This window comes from Protopterus annectens, chromosome 10.part0 (genome assembly GCF_019279795.1).
Source record: "Protopterus annectens isolate FY-2018-M chromosome 10.part0, PAN1.0, whole genome shotgun sequence".
In the NCBI taxonomy this organism is placed as follows: domain Eukaryota; kingdom Metazoa; phylum Chordata; order Ceratodontiformes; family Protopteridae; genus Protopterus; species Protopterus annectens.
Window position 1 is genome coordinate 1,227,808,906 of NC_056744.1, and position 16,305 is coordinate 1,227,825,210.

The 16,305-nt window shown below is 39.5% G+C and overlaps 1 protein-coding gene across 1 annotated transcript in view; it reads right to left on the bottom strand.

Annotated features, from left to right (window-relative positions):
* Positions 1-16,305, bottom strand: part of TUT4 (terminal uridylyl transferase 4) — a 3,240,181-nt gene that overhangs the window by 2,253,750 nt on the left and 970,126 nt on the right. The window lies entirely within an intron of this gene.

Consider the following 16,305-nt stretch of genomic DNA (forward strand, 5'->3'; position numbering starts at 1 on the left):
TCAAAAAACTCCAGCTTTCCTCTGTCACATATCGGCCTACTCAGAGGTGATCTCTGCCTAACATACAAAGCTATGTCAAACCCAGAGCTGTTGGACATGCTCCACTTAAAGAAATCCCAATCCCTCCAAGCTACATGCTCTAGGGACCTAAACCTTGTCCCCACAATAAACAGAACATGCTGGAGGGATAGATTCCTGTCCCAGAGACTTCCCATACTCTGGAACAGACTACCTATCAATGTCAAACAGAGCTCCTCATTAGCACTCTTCAAAAAAATCTTGATGATTGGATGGGAAATAGGAAATTCACCCCAGGGATCTCTTCTGTGGCTCTGCTCGACAGGGGCACATGAAAATAGTTTTCTTGGGAGGGCGAAAGCCAAGGCACATTTTTGGCTAGGCTTATATAGGCCCTAGGGCCAATAGCCTAGTACCTACCTATGGCTCCAGAAATGGATTTTGACATTTCCTTTATCAAGTCCCTTTGCAGTCTCGTAAAGTGTACTAGGTAGTTCAGCAACCTAGGGCAAATGTCACTGCAGTCTACATACTGTTCCTGAATCTGTCCAACACCCCCAGACTCCCTGTTAGGGGGATGGACAGAGTAACTGTGCTCAGCAAGTTCCTTCTTTGTGGCTGCTGCCATGACCAAAGCATCTACACACAGGCACTCCCTTGCTCCAAAACTTCCCTCCTACAGGTGGTGCTAGAATCTGATCCAGTCTTTTGGAGACTGGCTCAAATGTCTCAGGCTTCTTCCATGCCCACCTAGAGAGCAAGTCAATGAGCTCACTGGCAGGTGGAGTTACCCAGGAGGTAGACAGGCCAGACTGAAAAGCCTCCAGGAATACCAGTTCCTCTGGGGAAGGATTATCAGTAGACCAATCATTCTGCTTAAGAATGTCAAGGATGTCTCCGAGTCAGACGTCTTCTGGTTGTGATCTTGGAAACCCTTCCCCTTCATCAAAATCAGCATTCCTCTTGCACTTTCTCTTCATGGGACTTCTGTGGTGGTGTGCTCCAGAGAAGTATCAGAAAAGACTACAATACCCTGCTGGGTAACCTAAAGATTTGGGCTGGCTGTCTTTGTGGCATAGAATGATGGGGCTCAAGGTGCAGACACACACACACAGGATCCAGAGGGAAGATCCAGGGAAGTAGGAACCATCCATCCTGCAGAAGAAAAGAACACTCTCTCTACCACCTCAAAGGTGGAAATCACCAAGGAGAAGGAAGCCAATGGAGCCAAAAAGCCATGCTTCCAATCCATTACCCTGTGCCCTGAAGCCAGTCCTCCTGAGGCAGAGGTCAGAGCCGAGCTGTCCTGTATCAAGGCTCCGAGGGGAGGAGATGGCTCTGAAAGCTTTGGAGTTGGCTCTAATGCCTCGAATCCAACAGGGATGCTTTAGTTCCAAAACCATCAAAGCCAGTGTACTCAGAGAGCCAAAGATGCTGACATTTTGGATCTGATCTGGATGGTCCTTGGAGACTCTGCTCGAAGCTATGAGGCTTCTCAAGAAGAGCTATCTAAAAAACTTGTAGAGATAGAAGGCAGAGCACGGAGAAAAAAAATCTGAGATTTTCTGTTGTAACAAAGAAACTGGAAGGAACAGACTGTATTAATTTTATGAAAGCACAACTAAGCAACTAGACTAGTGTTTCACGGCAGGATTTGTTAACTGAAAGGGCACATCGAGTGCATGTTTGAAACCTGGCCATGAGTAAGCAGCTAAGACTTACATTAGTAAGATACAATCATACCAGCAGAGAAAGTTGTTCCTCACAATACTGAAAAAAGTATTTGTGGAAACAGATTATTCCCTGTATATCAGGCACAAGAGAAGCAAATGTATCCCAGCAATCAGGGAATGTTGACAGACAGGTATGAGATTCAAACTGCTGTATCTAGCTGTCTTCAGAGTATTTTTTCCTGGAGTATCAAATAATTTTTGATGCAGAGCAGGCTAAGGAGGAAGTAAAAAAATATCCAAGAAAAAGTGAGCCTGCAAGCAGAATGGGACTCTGCTTCTCATTCTTCGGACACTAAAGCTCATAGAGAAACTTTGTAAGTGAACTCTTCCAATGTTGCAAAGGAAAATGCTTGAGAGAAAGAACAAAGCACAGGAATTGACTGGAAGAATCAGGAGCACCTTGGACTTGAACTAGAGTCTTGTGTTGGGAAATTGAGATGAACAAGATGCTAATGAGCAACACTGCATTAGTAAATAAATGGGAGACTATAAAACATCAATCAAATTTGTAAAAAATGGCTATGCAAAAAACTGGCTGAAAAAGACTGGACTTTTGCTTACTTTATTAAACTTGCGGGTGGAATGTAAAGTATATTCCCCACTTTATGTCATTAATGTTTAGAAGAAAACTAAAAGGGGAACAACTGTAAGTATAGCAGTTTTTGTTCGTATTAGTACCGTATTACATTTCATGATATTAACAGTATGTTATATACAGTAAAGCAGTTTTGTGTAGTGTGCAGTCAGGGGGGTATTTTAAATGCTGGTGTCTTCAGTGATTGCAGTATGTGTTAAAGATAGTAAACAAGCACTTATTTAATTGTAACAAGTACAGGCTTTACAGTATAACAAGAGAATAAAGGCTAGACAAAAGCAAGTTTGATGTTAATACATTATGATTTTGAGCTGCTGGGGTGGGGATGGAGTGTAAAACTGCAATGGTTATGTTATATGTAGAATTAAAATATTGTCTCTTATTTTTACAAGGATGAAAATCTAAATCAATGCCCTGGTTTTAACTGCTTATAAACAAGTGTTTTTGTAAGCAAGTAGGCTTTAAAAATAAGACAAAATGATAAAAGCCATTAAAAATGCTACATTTCTTACATCTGTAAAGGTATTAGATAGCTTTTTCCATTATCAAATGTTCACTGTGAGTCAAGAAGTCTACAACTGAAGGTAACTGTATAGCCTGTTCTGAAAGAAATTGACAAAGATTCATTGTTGAGTACTTTTCTAGAGAGAGGAACTGTCTTGCAGGTGCAAGCAATTAGTCTTGAGACTTCTGAGCATTCTTTACAGATTGAAATGCAGAATTTAAAGTGCAATGGTAATCTGTTTGGTGAAAATTAAAGTTTGAAATTACAGAAAGTGAATAAGAGACAGCGACCTTAATACTTTAATTCATTTTATAGGGCAGTGTACAATAGTTTTATTTATAGACAGCCAGTGCACTTTTCTTAGGCTAGAAGGTAATGTTTTCTGAAAGAATACAAGTTTTTTAATATCTGGGAGGGGAATAAAGATATGAAAAGAACAGACAGCAATCAGTGTAAGTCGGAACACTTGAGCATGGGTAACCTTAGGTTTTAGGTTAGGTAATGCCTGTGCATTTTGTCAATTTTTGTGTGTTCTAACTTTGAAAATGGATTTAGTTTTTTTTTTTTTTTTAAAGAATTTCATTAAGACTAAAAGTCTTGATAATGTGACACACATTCAAAAGGAGAAGAGAAGAAATAACTGTAAAAGATTGGCATGCCAAACATCAGTGTGTGTATGTAACACAAGTCAGAAATACACATTCAAAAAATTGTCATTTATAATAGGTGGGAATAGCCTTTTATCATAATGGCTATGCTATCCCTAATATCTTGGAATGTAAACAGTCATATAGGCATGGATAAAAATGAATTATATTAAAAAAAGCAGAGTGCAAATAGCAATGCTACATACAGCACATTTGTAATGAAATTACCATGTGAATTTGACAAGGGATTTCAGGATGAATATTCAGAAGAATATCAGGGGCAAAGGTAAACAGGAGTAATTACACTAATTGCTAGAGGGTCTCCCACAGTGGTAAAAGAGGGGAAAAACATAAATGCAGTAGATTTTTGGTAGTAAAGGGTGATTGGCAAGGGAGGAAGATTACTCTGGTGTGTATTTACATTCCATGAAAAACTGGTATTTTGGTGCTTCAGAAAATTTTGGGAGAAATAATCAGCTTTTAGTAGGGGATATTACTCATAGGTGGGAACTGGAACTTGATTTGAAATTCTGAGGAAATATCAAGGGGACCTAGAAGGGAAAATATAGCATCCGATAACTATTTCAGATAATGCACCAAGAAAAACTAAGGTAAAAATGCAGGATAATGAAGTAAAAATCAGACACGGAGACTTTCCCAATTACCTGTTAAAAAGAGAGGAATATAAGGAATAGGGATGAGAAATTATTCAGACATTATTAAGGAAGAAAATAACTTCAGAAGTCATAGCTAGTGAGTGGGTTAAAATGAAAATGGAGTTTAAAAACAGAATAGAAATGAAAAAGAAAGATATGGTTAAGAAATAAGAATTACTTACACAGTCTGACAAAGGTTAAAGTACTGCAGAATAAGGGGACTCTGAACAACAGTGCTAAAGAGAAAATAAGGGAGTATCTGTGTAATTTGCATGAGTTCCAAAAGACTGCTGATAAGCAACTATTTTTTAATAATTATTCCAAAGGACAAAAACGTTTAACATAATGATTTAGGCCTGTTGCCAAACTTAAGGAGCCTATGACATGCAAAATAACCAGAAACGTGTTTTAGATATATTTTGGACATTTTATGAACATTTGTAAGAAGCACAGACATGTGGAAATTAAAAAAGAGCACATGTGGAAATATTTATGGAATACTCAATTATGCAAAGGTTAGAGGAAGATGACTCAACAATGAACAGTTAAGACAGAAGGGAATGAGATAAAAATGGTGATGTACAACCATTCAGGGAAAGGTTCCAGGAACAGACTATTCTTGTGGAAGTTTGTGAGTTAGGAGTTAAGAAAGTGATAAATATTTGGAAGATTTTATTTAACAGTATTTTAAGGGTCTATCAAATATTTGAACATCCAAAATGTCGAACGTTACATGGTCGAGACCAAATGTTCGACATATGGATGTTTGAATATCAAATAAAAAAAAAGAAAAACACACCTTAACAGTGTGAGCAGGGGGACAAGCCCCCCTGCACCCCCACACCCCCGCTACTTAAATATACCAAATCTGAGACCGCACTTAGTGCAGAAAAGGGAAATTTTCCCTATCTGCACTGTACGGCGCCAGTGAAAGTCAATCTTCGAACACTTGAAATTTCGAACGTTTGGTCTCAACCAAGTAACATTCAAAATTGTAAGCGTTTGAAGAATTGACATAGACCCTATTTTAAAAGGAAGAGAAGCACCAAAATAATGGAAAAAAGCTGTGGTGGCTGTATTACCCAAGGACTGTAAAGACCAATCGAACCCACCTTCATACAGACCAACTTCAATTTTAAACCATGATTATACAGTGTTTATGATGATATTAGCCAAAAGAATGGCAAAGTGTTGCCAAAATTGACACATATGGATCAATGTTGTTTTATGGAGAGGAGACAAACATTTGACATTAATATGACAGTGATGATCCAGACAGAGATAGAATGCATGAAAATACCACTATTCTTGGTGGGCCTTCATGCAGAGAAAACATTCAACAGAGTAAGCTGGGATTTTATGAGTTGGGCATTAGAAGTATTTGCATTCCCTGATATAATAATAAGGTTAATTAGGAGGGTATATGAAGGACTGGAGACAACAATTAAACTGGGAGGGCTCCGCTCTAATAAGTTGTTTTTGAACACAAGAACCAGGCAGGGGTATCCTTTTTTCCCCTTTGTTATTTGCTTTATATTTAGAGCCATTTGCAAAGACAATAGGTGAATCAGAAATGCAAGGATATAATTGATATGGTAATCAAGAAAAGTTGGCTTTATTTACAAAAGATAATATTTTGTATCTGATGAATGCAGAAAAAGACATCTCTGTGTTGTGGTAATATTTTGAGACAGTTTCAGCTGTTTTCAGTATATAAAATTAATGACAATAAAACAAGGACTATAGCTGTAAATTACATGCACACGCACACAAATTGGTTCAGCAATACCCATATTTATGGAGACAATAAGATGAATTATTATGGATTAAAAAGGCTTCTGTTATGTCATTTAAGGATATGTCAGAAGAGGCTAAAGAAAAGTCCTTTTAATTTTATGTATGAGTCAGGCAAATTTTTTATCAACAAGTGCAGAAATTGGGACAATAATTAATACATAGTTGGAGGAATCCATCTAGGAGGGGAACATGGCAAGAGTTAAGTGGGATAAGCTGATCCTTCCAATGGAACAGGGTGGTTTAGGATTAACTTATTTGAAGGGATATTTTACAGCTTCATAGTTAAGGCTCATTGAAATAACACAAGCAGAGTGTTATAACTTTAAATGGAAAGGAATGATGATGAAGCGGGTAGGATGTTCAAAAAATAAAGAGAGTTGGATTCATGCCATATTATACACACATCATATCTAGCATGAGTTATGCGCGTTTGGTATGATGTGTGTCTTAATTCTATATACTTTATATGCTCCTAGCATTGTTTTATATATATATATATATATATATATATATATGTATATATATATATATATATATACATATATATATATATATTGCTATTAATAGACATTATATAGTTCATTGTTCTACTAGGCTATTTTATTATCTTTATTCCATCTTATATGGTATGGATGTTTTATAGCTAAATATTTTTCGTTTTACTTTTAGTTATTTAGTATTTCATGAAGTTTTTATACATATATAGTGTATATTTTAAAGGGTTGAGTGAACTGTTCTGAGGTGGCTCTATTTTATTTTTAATTCTATGTGTCATTATTTTATCACACTGCTTTAATTGGTTTAACAGCTTGTTCAATTGATTCACTGATTCATAAATTAGCTGATTAATAATTATATATAAGAGCTTTTGTTGAGCATCAATGTTAAAACCTGAAGAAGCGTGTTGTATACACGTGAAAGTGCTTGTTTTATCGAATAAAATAGTTTATATTTCTTATTTCATCGTGGTGGTCTCTACCTGTGCTGTTTTGTGGACTTTGCCTTGTTTTTTCAGTTGAAGCCCTTTGGATGATGGCATTCCTTGGTTTCATACTATTTATCCTTTTTTTGCTTTTGGATTATTGCTGCCTACACCCGATGGAGACCCCCCAGTAGTGGAACTTGATTATAATCCTGGAAGGAGGAGTCCTAATGGTAAATGGAGCAACATTTTACAGCAATGTGTTAATCCGTTGCTAAGCATGGATTTGCATCAACTGACATGACTACTAATACAGATACTATAGAGAATTATAGTGAGTTTTATGATAGTTTACGAGAACTTGAAAATGACTTGTACAAATTACACAGATTGATTTGGCAAAGGAGACACATGGAAGCAAGCCTTCACTTCCATATAGTGCCACGAGGCATGCGAGTATTATGCATGCTGACTTATGGGGATAGCCACCCTGAGTTGCTGAAGAAATGGCAACAATTAAATCTGGACCTAAGCAATCAATACATGAAGCTTCTCACAGACTATTTTTCACCTATAGAAAATGAACTCACCACAAAAATAGAGACTCTGCATAGAGATATATGTAATCGCTATAAGGGTGAAGGCTATGAGAAAAAAATGGACACTATGTATTTGCAAGTTATGGCGTATAGTGACAAATTACAACAAATTAAATCTAAAAAACTACAAAGGGACTATCGAGATTTTCTATCAGGTCAGGTCTTTGTATGGCCAAAAACTAATCGCCAACATAATGAATATATGCATGTACAAAACCATCACCAAAATGTAGCTAGTGAATTACAGAATCCTGAAATTGCCTCTTTAAATTCTATGAGAACGGCTACGCAGGAGATTTTGAATATCACTCCATTAGGTGGAAGCGCAACGACTGACGTCATGCCAGTAACGGATACTCCACCTCCCAACCAACAAGCCTTGGAGGAACAGGCCTCTCAATAAGAATGGTGCCAGACCAAAAATGGCACCTGGGAAAGTCACAAATGTTTTTTTACCGCTTCCAATACAGTATCGCTTCAAGCCACAGGCGAGATCCAGCAGTCGAGGAAGACGGAAAAGAAAATTCTCAGGCGAGACTATGGATGTAAGAAGAAGGAACAGGAACTAAATAAAGTTGTATTTAATCTCTCGAGCCATGTATTGAGCTCTAGTGAAGTGACCTTACTGAACAGAGGTCTTTCCTTTATCCCCTTGCAAAGTAGTAACCTCGCAGAGGTATTGACTGATTTACGTCTTTTTGCAAGAAATTTATCTTTGAAGCTGCTGTTCAATGATGTGACTGGAACTGATCTAGAAACTCGATCCAAGCGTAAAAGTACTTTTATATCTGTTCTCCCCCCCTAATATTGAATGTTTTGTTCAAGTATGTGAACAGGATTTTTATGAATATTTTTCGGGCGCTACCCCTAAAGATTTATATTATAACCTTGATGCTAATGAGTGGCGCACCCTCCTTGCTCTATCTAGCGATATTAATTTGATTATTAAACCAGCTGATAAAGGGGGAGGTATTGTGTTATTAGATGCTTTGATGTATAACGAAATGATGTTGAATATGTTGAGTGAGGGCAGTACATACCATCAAATTGAGCAAAATGTTCTTACTGATATTATAAGGAATGTTCATGATATTCTATATGATCTTCTGATGTGCAGACAAATTACAAGGGAATTCTATGAATATTTATTGGTGGAGTTCCCCTTGATACCTTTAATCAAAGGTTTACCAAAAATACATAAAGGCACTTTTCCTCCTCCTATACGACCCATAGTATCAGGAGCTGGATGGGTTACTGAAAATATTTCCCATTATTTGGAATCAGTCTTGGGACCTTTAGCTAGAAGTATTCCAACTATCTTAAAAGATACCTACCAGCTATTGAATGATTTAGAAAATCTAACGAAAAATAAAAAATCTTCCTCCTCTGTTATTTTGGCCTCTTTAGATGTTAAGAATTTATTTACTGTGATTCCTAATGATTATGGAATAGAGGCCATTACAGAGATCTTACACAAAATGGGAAGGTGAGATAACAATTCACAGATGGTTGTATGTACACTCTTGGATATAGTGCTTAATAATAATTTATGTATCATAATGCAGTATATGCGCAGATTTGGGGTGTCGCTATGGGCACCCCATGCGCAAACTCATATGCAAATTTGGTCATGTACCAATGGGAAAGCACCTATTTGTTCAACAGTGAGTTTTTTAGGCACGTTTTGCTATACAGACGTTTTGTGGACGATATATTAATCGTTTGGGATGAAAGTTTAGATCTACTGAAAGATTTTGTTATTTATTTAGAGTCTACTACTAACTTTCTGAGGTTTACAATGGAAGTATCCTCTGTTAAGTTGGATTTTTTAGATATTACAATCTTTAGAGACTCAGATGGTTTGATTTCAACCACTCTGTACAGGAAACAGTGCTGGAAAAACTCATTGTTACACTATAACAGTATGCATCCCCGTTTTGTGTTCCCTAATATTGTTAAAAGTCAACTTATGAGGGTCATAAAACTGTGTAGAAGTGATATTGACAAAAACTTACAAATAGATTTTATGGATGAGCTATTTCAGGAAAGAGGCTATACTGCCTATTTAATACAAGATGTGAAAAGTACAGTTTTGTACCTACCATAAATGTAGATGTTCGAGTGCTAATACAGCTGCAGTAATCACAGATGGGTTTTCAGCCGTCAGGCGGTCCCTCGGTCGGCCGAATTCCAAAGTCTTGGTCTGGCGTCGGTTGTCGTCGCTTACTCTTCTGACGTCAGTGAGGCCAGAGTATATAAGACACAGCCGACGCCATGTTCTTCAGTCTTTCTTGCCCCAGATGTCAGGTGCCCCCAGAAGGAAGGCAATACATAAATAATGCTTATATACATATACAAGCAATGCAATATAATCCAAACTCAGTGGATGCAAGCAAATAAAACATAGCAGGATAACCCAGTCAAGTAGTATGAAGAGGTTGGTAGGCCCCATGCCTTTACCAAGTGGGGAAGGAGGGAGGGAAACCTGTACTGCAGCTGTATTAGCACTCGAACATCTACATTTATGGTAGGTACAAAACTGTACTATGTTCATCGTGCATACAGCTGCAGTAATCACAGATGGGTAGAGTCCCAAAGCTATGCATAGGGTGGTAGGTACTAGGAGGAACTGGGTTGAGACAGAATGCCCTGCAAAACAGCAGTGGCAAAGCCTGCTCTTGTTCTGGAATATAAAGGCAGGTGGTAGTGTTTTGTGAAGGTATGTACAGAACTCCAAGTGGCTGCCTCCAAAATATCTTTGGTTGGAACTCCTCTGAGGAAGGCTGTAGAGGTAGCTGTGGCCCTGGTGGAGTGAGATCTGATACCTGTAGGAACAGATTTCCCATGATAGGAATAACAAAACCGTATGCAGTGGCCAATCCACTTGTAAATAGTCTGTTTTGTAACTGGTTTCCCTTGAGCCCCTACAGCATAGGACACAAAAAGTTGTTCTGATTTCCTGAAGGACTTTGTTCTGTCCAAATAATAACGTAGCTGCCTATGGATGTCTAAAGAGTGTAGCAGCCTTTCCCCTTTGTTTTGAGGATTGGGATAAAAGGTAGGGAGGTGTATGGCTTGATTTAAGGCTACCCTGAATACCACTTTTGGCATAAATGATGGGTTGGTACGAAGGGAAACCCTGTCCTGATGGAAAATGAGGAAGGGCTGCACCGCCATGAGGGCCTGTAGTTCAGAAACCCTACGAGCTGAAGTGATGGCCAGAAGGAAGGCTGTTTTCCAGGACAAATATTGCAAATCTGTTGAGGCAGCTGGTTCAAAAGGAGGCAATGTTAATTTTTCTAGTATGTAATTAAGGTCCCAAGCTGGTATTGGTTGCTTCCTTGGAGGTCTTATATTCTTAGCCCCTCTGAGGAACTGTCGTAAGAGTGGGTGAGAAAATAAAGGGGGATCCGTGTTGAATTCTGCCGAAATGGCAGAGGCATGTATTTTTATGGAGGAAAATGAAAGTCCATTGTTCAGCAGCTCAGCTAGATGCTGTAATACCTGAGGCAAGTTCAGTTTTCTAGGGTCCTGGCCTCTTTTCTCATTCCAAGAGCAAAACCGCTTCCATTTTGCGGAGTAAGCTTTTCTAGTAGATGGCCTTCTGGCCTCCAAAATGACATCCTGCACTTCCTTGGAGAGTAGGGTGTGTTGTGGTGTTAAGGAATTTTCCATGCAGCGAGATTGAGTGTTTTCAGCTGACTGTGAAGAGTTTTGTAGCTGTGCTGAGTCAGCAGAAGAGGCATTAGAGGTAGGGACCAGGGAGGAGTATGCGTTAGGCTCCTCAGGAGTGGGTACCAGTGTTGCCTTGGCCAATCTGGAGCAATCAGTATCATCCTCGGTTTGTCTGTTCTTGCTTTCAAAAGCACCTTGGGCAGAAGAGGCAGAGGTGGGAATGCGTAAACTGTCCATGCTGTCCAACTGAATGAAAGGGCGTCCACTCTCCAGGCCTTTGGATGAAAGGTCCTTGAACAAAACTTTTCCAATTGATGATTCCTGTGGGAGGCAAAAAGATCTATGTCTGGCCTCCCCCACGCTTGGATTATTTCTGTAAACACCTGAGGATGTAACTTCCATTCGTGTGGATCTGTCATATTTCTGCTTAGATTGTCTGCCAGTGTGTTTTTCAATCCTGGCAAGTACTGTGCTTGAAGTTCGATTTGTCTTTCCAGAGCCAAGTTCCAAAGAGTCATGGCTAGTCTGCACAAGGGGTATGAATGTGTTCCTCCTTGTTTGTTTATGTACCACATTACTGTGGTGTTGTCTGTTCTTATCAGTAATTGTCCTGGATGCAGGAAGTCCTTGAAAGCTGTAATTGCATTTATTACTGCTAGCATTTCTTTTTGATTGATGTGAAGGTGATTTTCCTTTTGGGACTATCTGCCCTGAATGCACCTGTCCTTCATGTGCGCCCCCCAGGCGTAATCTGAGGCGTCTGTGGTTATGACTTGTTTTGCTTGAGGCTTGCAGAATGGAAGGCCTATGTTTACTTGACATGCTTGGGCCCACCATAGAAATTCCTTTTGCAAACATGGAATTATTGGTATTATTGTTTCCAAACTGTGACTGTGTTGAGACCATAGATTTTTTAGGTACCATTGAAGTTTCCTCATATGCAGCTTTGCACATGGGATTAAAAGAATGCAAGATGCCATGAATCCCAGAGCCTGCATGATTTTCCTTGCAGTAAGCCTGGTACTTTTTGCTAGTATTTTGAAGTACTGAGATAGTTGCCCCTGTTTTTCTGGCGTAAGATATGTCATCTGGGTGTTTGTGTCCAAGTTGGCACCCAGGAAGGTTATTTTCTGAGATGGTGTTAGCCTTGATTTCTCTTTGTTGATTGTATATCCCAGAGAAAGCAGTACCCGTGTCACATATGCCAGATGTTCCAGAAGTATGTGTTTGCTGTCCGCTTGGATCAGGCAGTCGTCCAGATAAGGGTAAATTTGTATCCCTTGAAGTCTGCAGTAGGCAATCACTGATGCCAGGCACTTTGTGAATACTCTGGGCGCAGTAGATAAGCCAAAGGGCAATGCAGAGAATTGATAGTGGATTGAACCTGCAAGAAATCTGAGGTATCTTCTGCAGCTTTGTCTGATTGGGACATGCAGGTATGCCTCCTTGAGGTCCAATGTTACCAGCCAAAACTCCTTGCCCAGCATGGGAAGAAGTTGCTGTAATGTGAGCATCTTGAATTTTGGTGCAGTAGAAATGTGTTTAGGATGGATAAGTCCAAAATGGGTCTCCAGTCGGTTCCTTTCCTTGGTACCAGAAAAAGTCTTGAATAAAAACCTTGACCTTGTTGGTGCGTAGGTACCTTTTGAATAGCTGTCATGTTTATGAGCTTTGAAATTTGCAGTTGTGCCTCTGCCCTTTGATTTTGTGGCAGGTTTGGCATGCCTCTCATTTTTGGAAGAGTGTGAAATTGAAATTTGTAGCCTCTGTTTATAATGTCTAGTATCCATTTGTCTGTTGTGACAATATGCCAGTTGCTTGCAAATAATGCTAGTTTCCCTCCCAAAGGTGCTGCCAGCTGAGACATGCTTGGCATGGAAATGAGGGAGTCATTGGGTTTGCTTCCTGTATTGTTGTGCACTGTCTTCACCACCTCTTGGTGCTGGAGTTTGCCATTGTCTGCCTCTATATGATCCTTGTGATTGCCCTCTGCCCCTTGTGCGTCTGTATCTACCTCTTTGGGGCTTGTCAGTGGCTGGAAAGGACCAGTTTTTGAAGGCCAATTTCTGCTAAAACGTGGTGGTTGGACCTGAAAGAAAGCTTTGACAGTTTGCATAGATTTGGCTTTTTCTTCCATTTTCCGTAGTATCTCCTCAGCATTAGTACCAAATAGTACATCCTTTTGTAAAGGAGCATCTAGAAGTTTAGCTTTCACATGATCAGGCAAATTTTGTTCCCTAAGCCAGGCATGTCTGCGAATGACTGATCCTGTAGCAGCCACTCTGCTGGAGGCCTCTAGGGCATCATAACCACATTGTAAGGTGTGTTTACCCACTTGCTCTGCACTATGCATCATATCCTGTAACTCTTTTAAATCTGTTTGTTCAGGTTGAGACATTTTGTTCCTTAATTGTGATAACAGGTACTGTTGATATTTAATCATATGAAACTGACAGTTTAAGGCCCTCATGGCTAGGGTGGCCGAGGTATATACCTTTTTACCCCACCTTTCTAAAGATCTGGATTCCCTTTCTGCAGGAAGTGGATTCTTGGCAGTGGAGGCCTTCAATCCCTTGGGGCCTTGTGAAATGGTTTCAGGGTCAGCATTATGGCTTTTGAAGAGAAATTGGTGAGAGCTGGGTACTCTGTAATACCTATCAGGTTTGACTGGTGCAGGAGGCAGAGAATCAGGGTTAAGACAAGCCTCCGAATAGGCATCATCCAGTATGTCCAAAACAGGGGGTATAGCCAGAGGTCTGTGTTGAGGTAACCAAAGAAATTCCCAAAGTCTTTTCTTGGAATCTGAAAAGTCTTGGCCTTCCCAATGGAAGTGTTCCCTCAAGGTGTGCAAGGCTTCCCCAAAGGAAAAATCCTCAGGAGGGGATACCGAAGGAATGGACTGTTCTGCATCCGAATCCTCAAAAGGAGAGTAAGAGTGTTCCTCTGCATCAGAATGTTCTGATAAAATGGATCCCTGATCAGAAGGAGAATCTTCCTCCACTCTGGGTCTCTTGTCAGGTGGGGGTTGAGAACCTCTGATAAGAGTAATTAAATCCTCAGCCATTTTTAGCTTCTGTTTTTTAGGCATGGGTCCTGAAGATGGGCCCTGTGCAACAAGCCTCGTGGGATGCCTGGCTGCTTTGGATTTAGTAAAGCCCTTAATTGAAAAAGAAGATGAGGGCCTAAATACACCATGGGTGGAGGTGGACCTGTCCACATTTGTAGGCTCGACATTAGCAGGGGCTTCGGTAGTAGTCTGGGAAAGGGCCGAGGACCCAGCGGTCTTGGGTACAGAAGACACCGCCAAAGGAGTGTCGTCGGTAGTCAGGGACTGCAAAGGCGTCTCGCTGAGAACCGGACCACGTGTAGCCTGTTTTGGCGTGGTGTCGGCGGGGACCGCGGGCCTCGCGTGTCGGTCCTTTTCCTTGCGTTTTTTGGACAAAACGGTAGTCGGAGTGTCCGACGACATTTTATAATCAAAAGCTTTACCAAAGTAGTGTTGGGCGAACTCTGCCCGACGCTTAATAGTGCGTTTATTGAAGGTAGCGCAAAAGCGACAGCCTGAGACGTCGTGGTCTGGGCCCAAACAAGGTATGCAGAGGGAATGGAAATCCTTATGCGGTATTCGCTTCCCACAAGAAATACAATTATTAACTTTTTCTGACATCGGTCTGAGGCAAGAAAAGTTTCCCCAACAGGGTACTTAGCTTTAATGAAGACTTCGGTTTCCAATTTTTTCGTAATTCAGGAGCTGGCCGACCGGCACTTGCGAACTGCTTCTGCTTCGGGCACTGCGCGGCAAAAAAGACTGAAGAACATGGCGTCGGCTGTGTCTTATATACTCTGGCCTCACTGACGTCAGAAGAGTAAGCGACGACAAACCGACGCCGGACCAAGACTTTGGAATTCGGCCGACCGAGGGACCGCCTGATGGCTGAAAACCCATCTGTGATTACTGCAGCTGTATGCACGATGAACATCACTCTGTATTAAACACAGTGGGTGATGCTATAGTAGGTCCTAAAACTTCCAGGTATTCTATGACAAGATATAATAATACTAGATCTAAATATAATCAAACTAAGGAAATCTTTACGACTAGATATACTAGTGATATCAAGTATATAACTAGTATTATTAGAAAAAACTGGAATGTATTATTAATAGATCATCAGTGTTCCAAGTTAGTGGGGTGATTCCCCAATTTTAGATATAGGAATAGCAAAAATCTAAAAAGACTACTATGTATTGAGAAGATTAATCTGCTTAATAACAGTGTAGATAGGCGGCTCTTAAGACATGGTACTTTTCCATGTAACAGATGTAATATGTGCAAATTTATAGCTAATGAACACCAGTTCATTCATCCTAACCTTGACTATGTTTTTACACCTAGTTTTTATGCTACTTGTGAGAGCGTGAACTTAATATATTTAGCTACTTGTACAGAATGTATGGCTTTTTATATAGGCATGACATCAAGAAGATTGAAAGATCGGATATACAATCACATCTATGATATTAGGAAAATGAATCCAAGTAACGCCTTGGCTAAACATGTGGCTATATACCCTGATCACGCCTTTAAGTTTTGAGCTCTACAAGTTGTAGGTATCAACAAACGGGGGGGGGGTGATAAAATTAACTATTTAGAGATGGTTGAGTTGAATTGGATTCTAAAAATGAGGGCTCATGTTGAGCCAGGACGCAACCAATACGTTAGTATAAAATCTGTTCTGGTAGCACGTAATTAATTAATTAATTAATTATAGTAATAATACTGTTGTCCCATTTATCTGCATTTGTATTTTGTATCTGTATTTTGTATTTGTATTTGTTTATTATTATTTTCATGCCAGATTGTACACACATCATATCTAGCATGAGTTATGTGCATTTGGTATGATGTGTGTCTTAATTCTATATACTTTATATGCTCCCAGCATTGTTATATATATTTTGCTATTAATAGACATTATATAGTTCATTGTTCTACTAGGCTATTTTATTATCTTTATTCCATCTTATTTAGTATGGATGTTTTATAGCTAAATATTTTTCGTTTTACTTTTAGTTTAATTTTAGTTATTTAGTATTTCATGAAGTTTTTATACATATATAGTGTATATTTTAAAGAGTTGAATGAACTGCTCTGAGT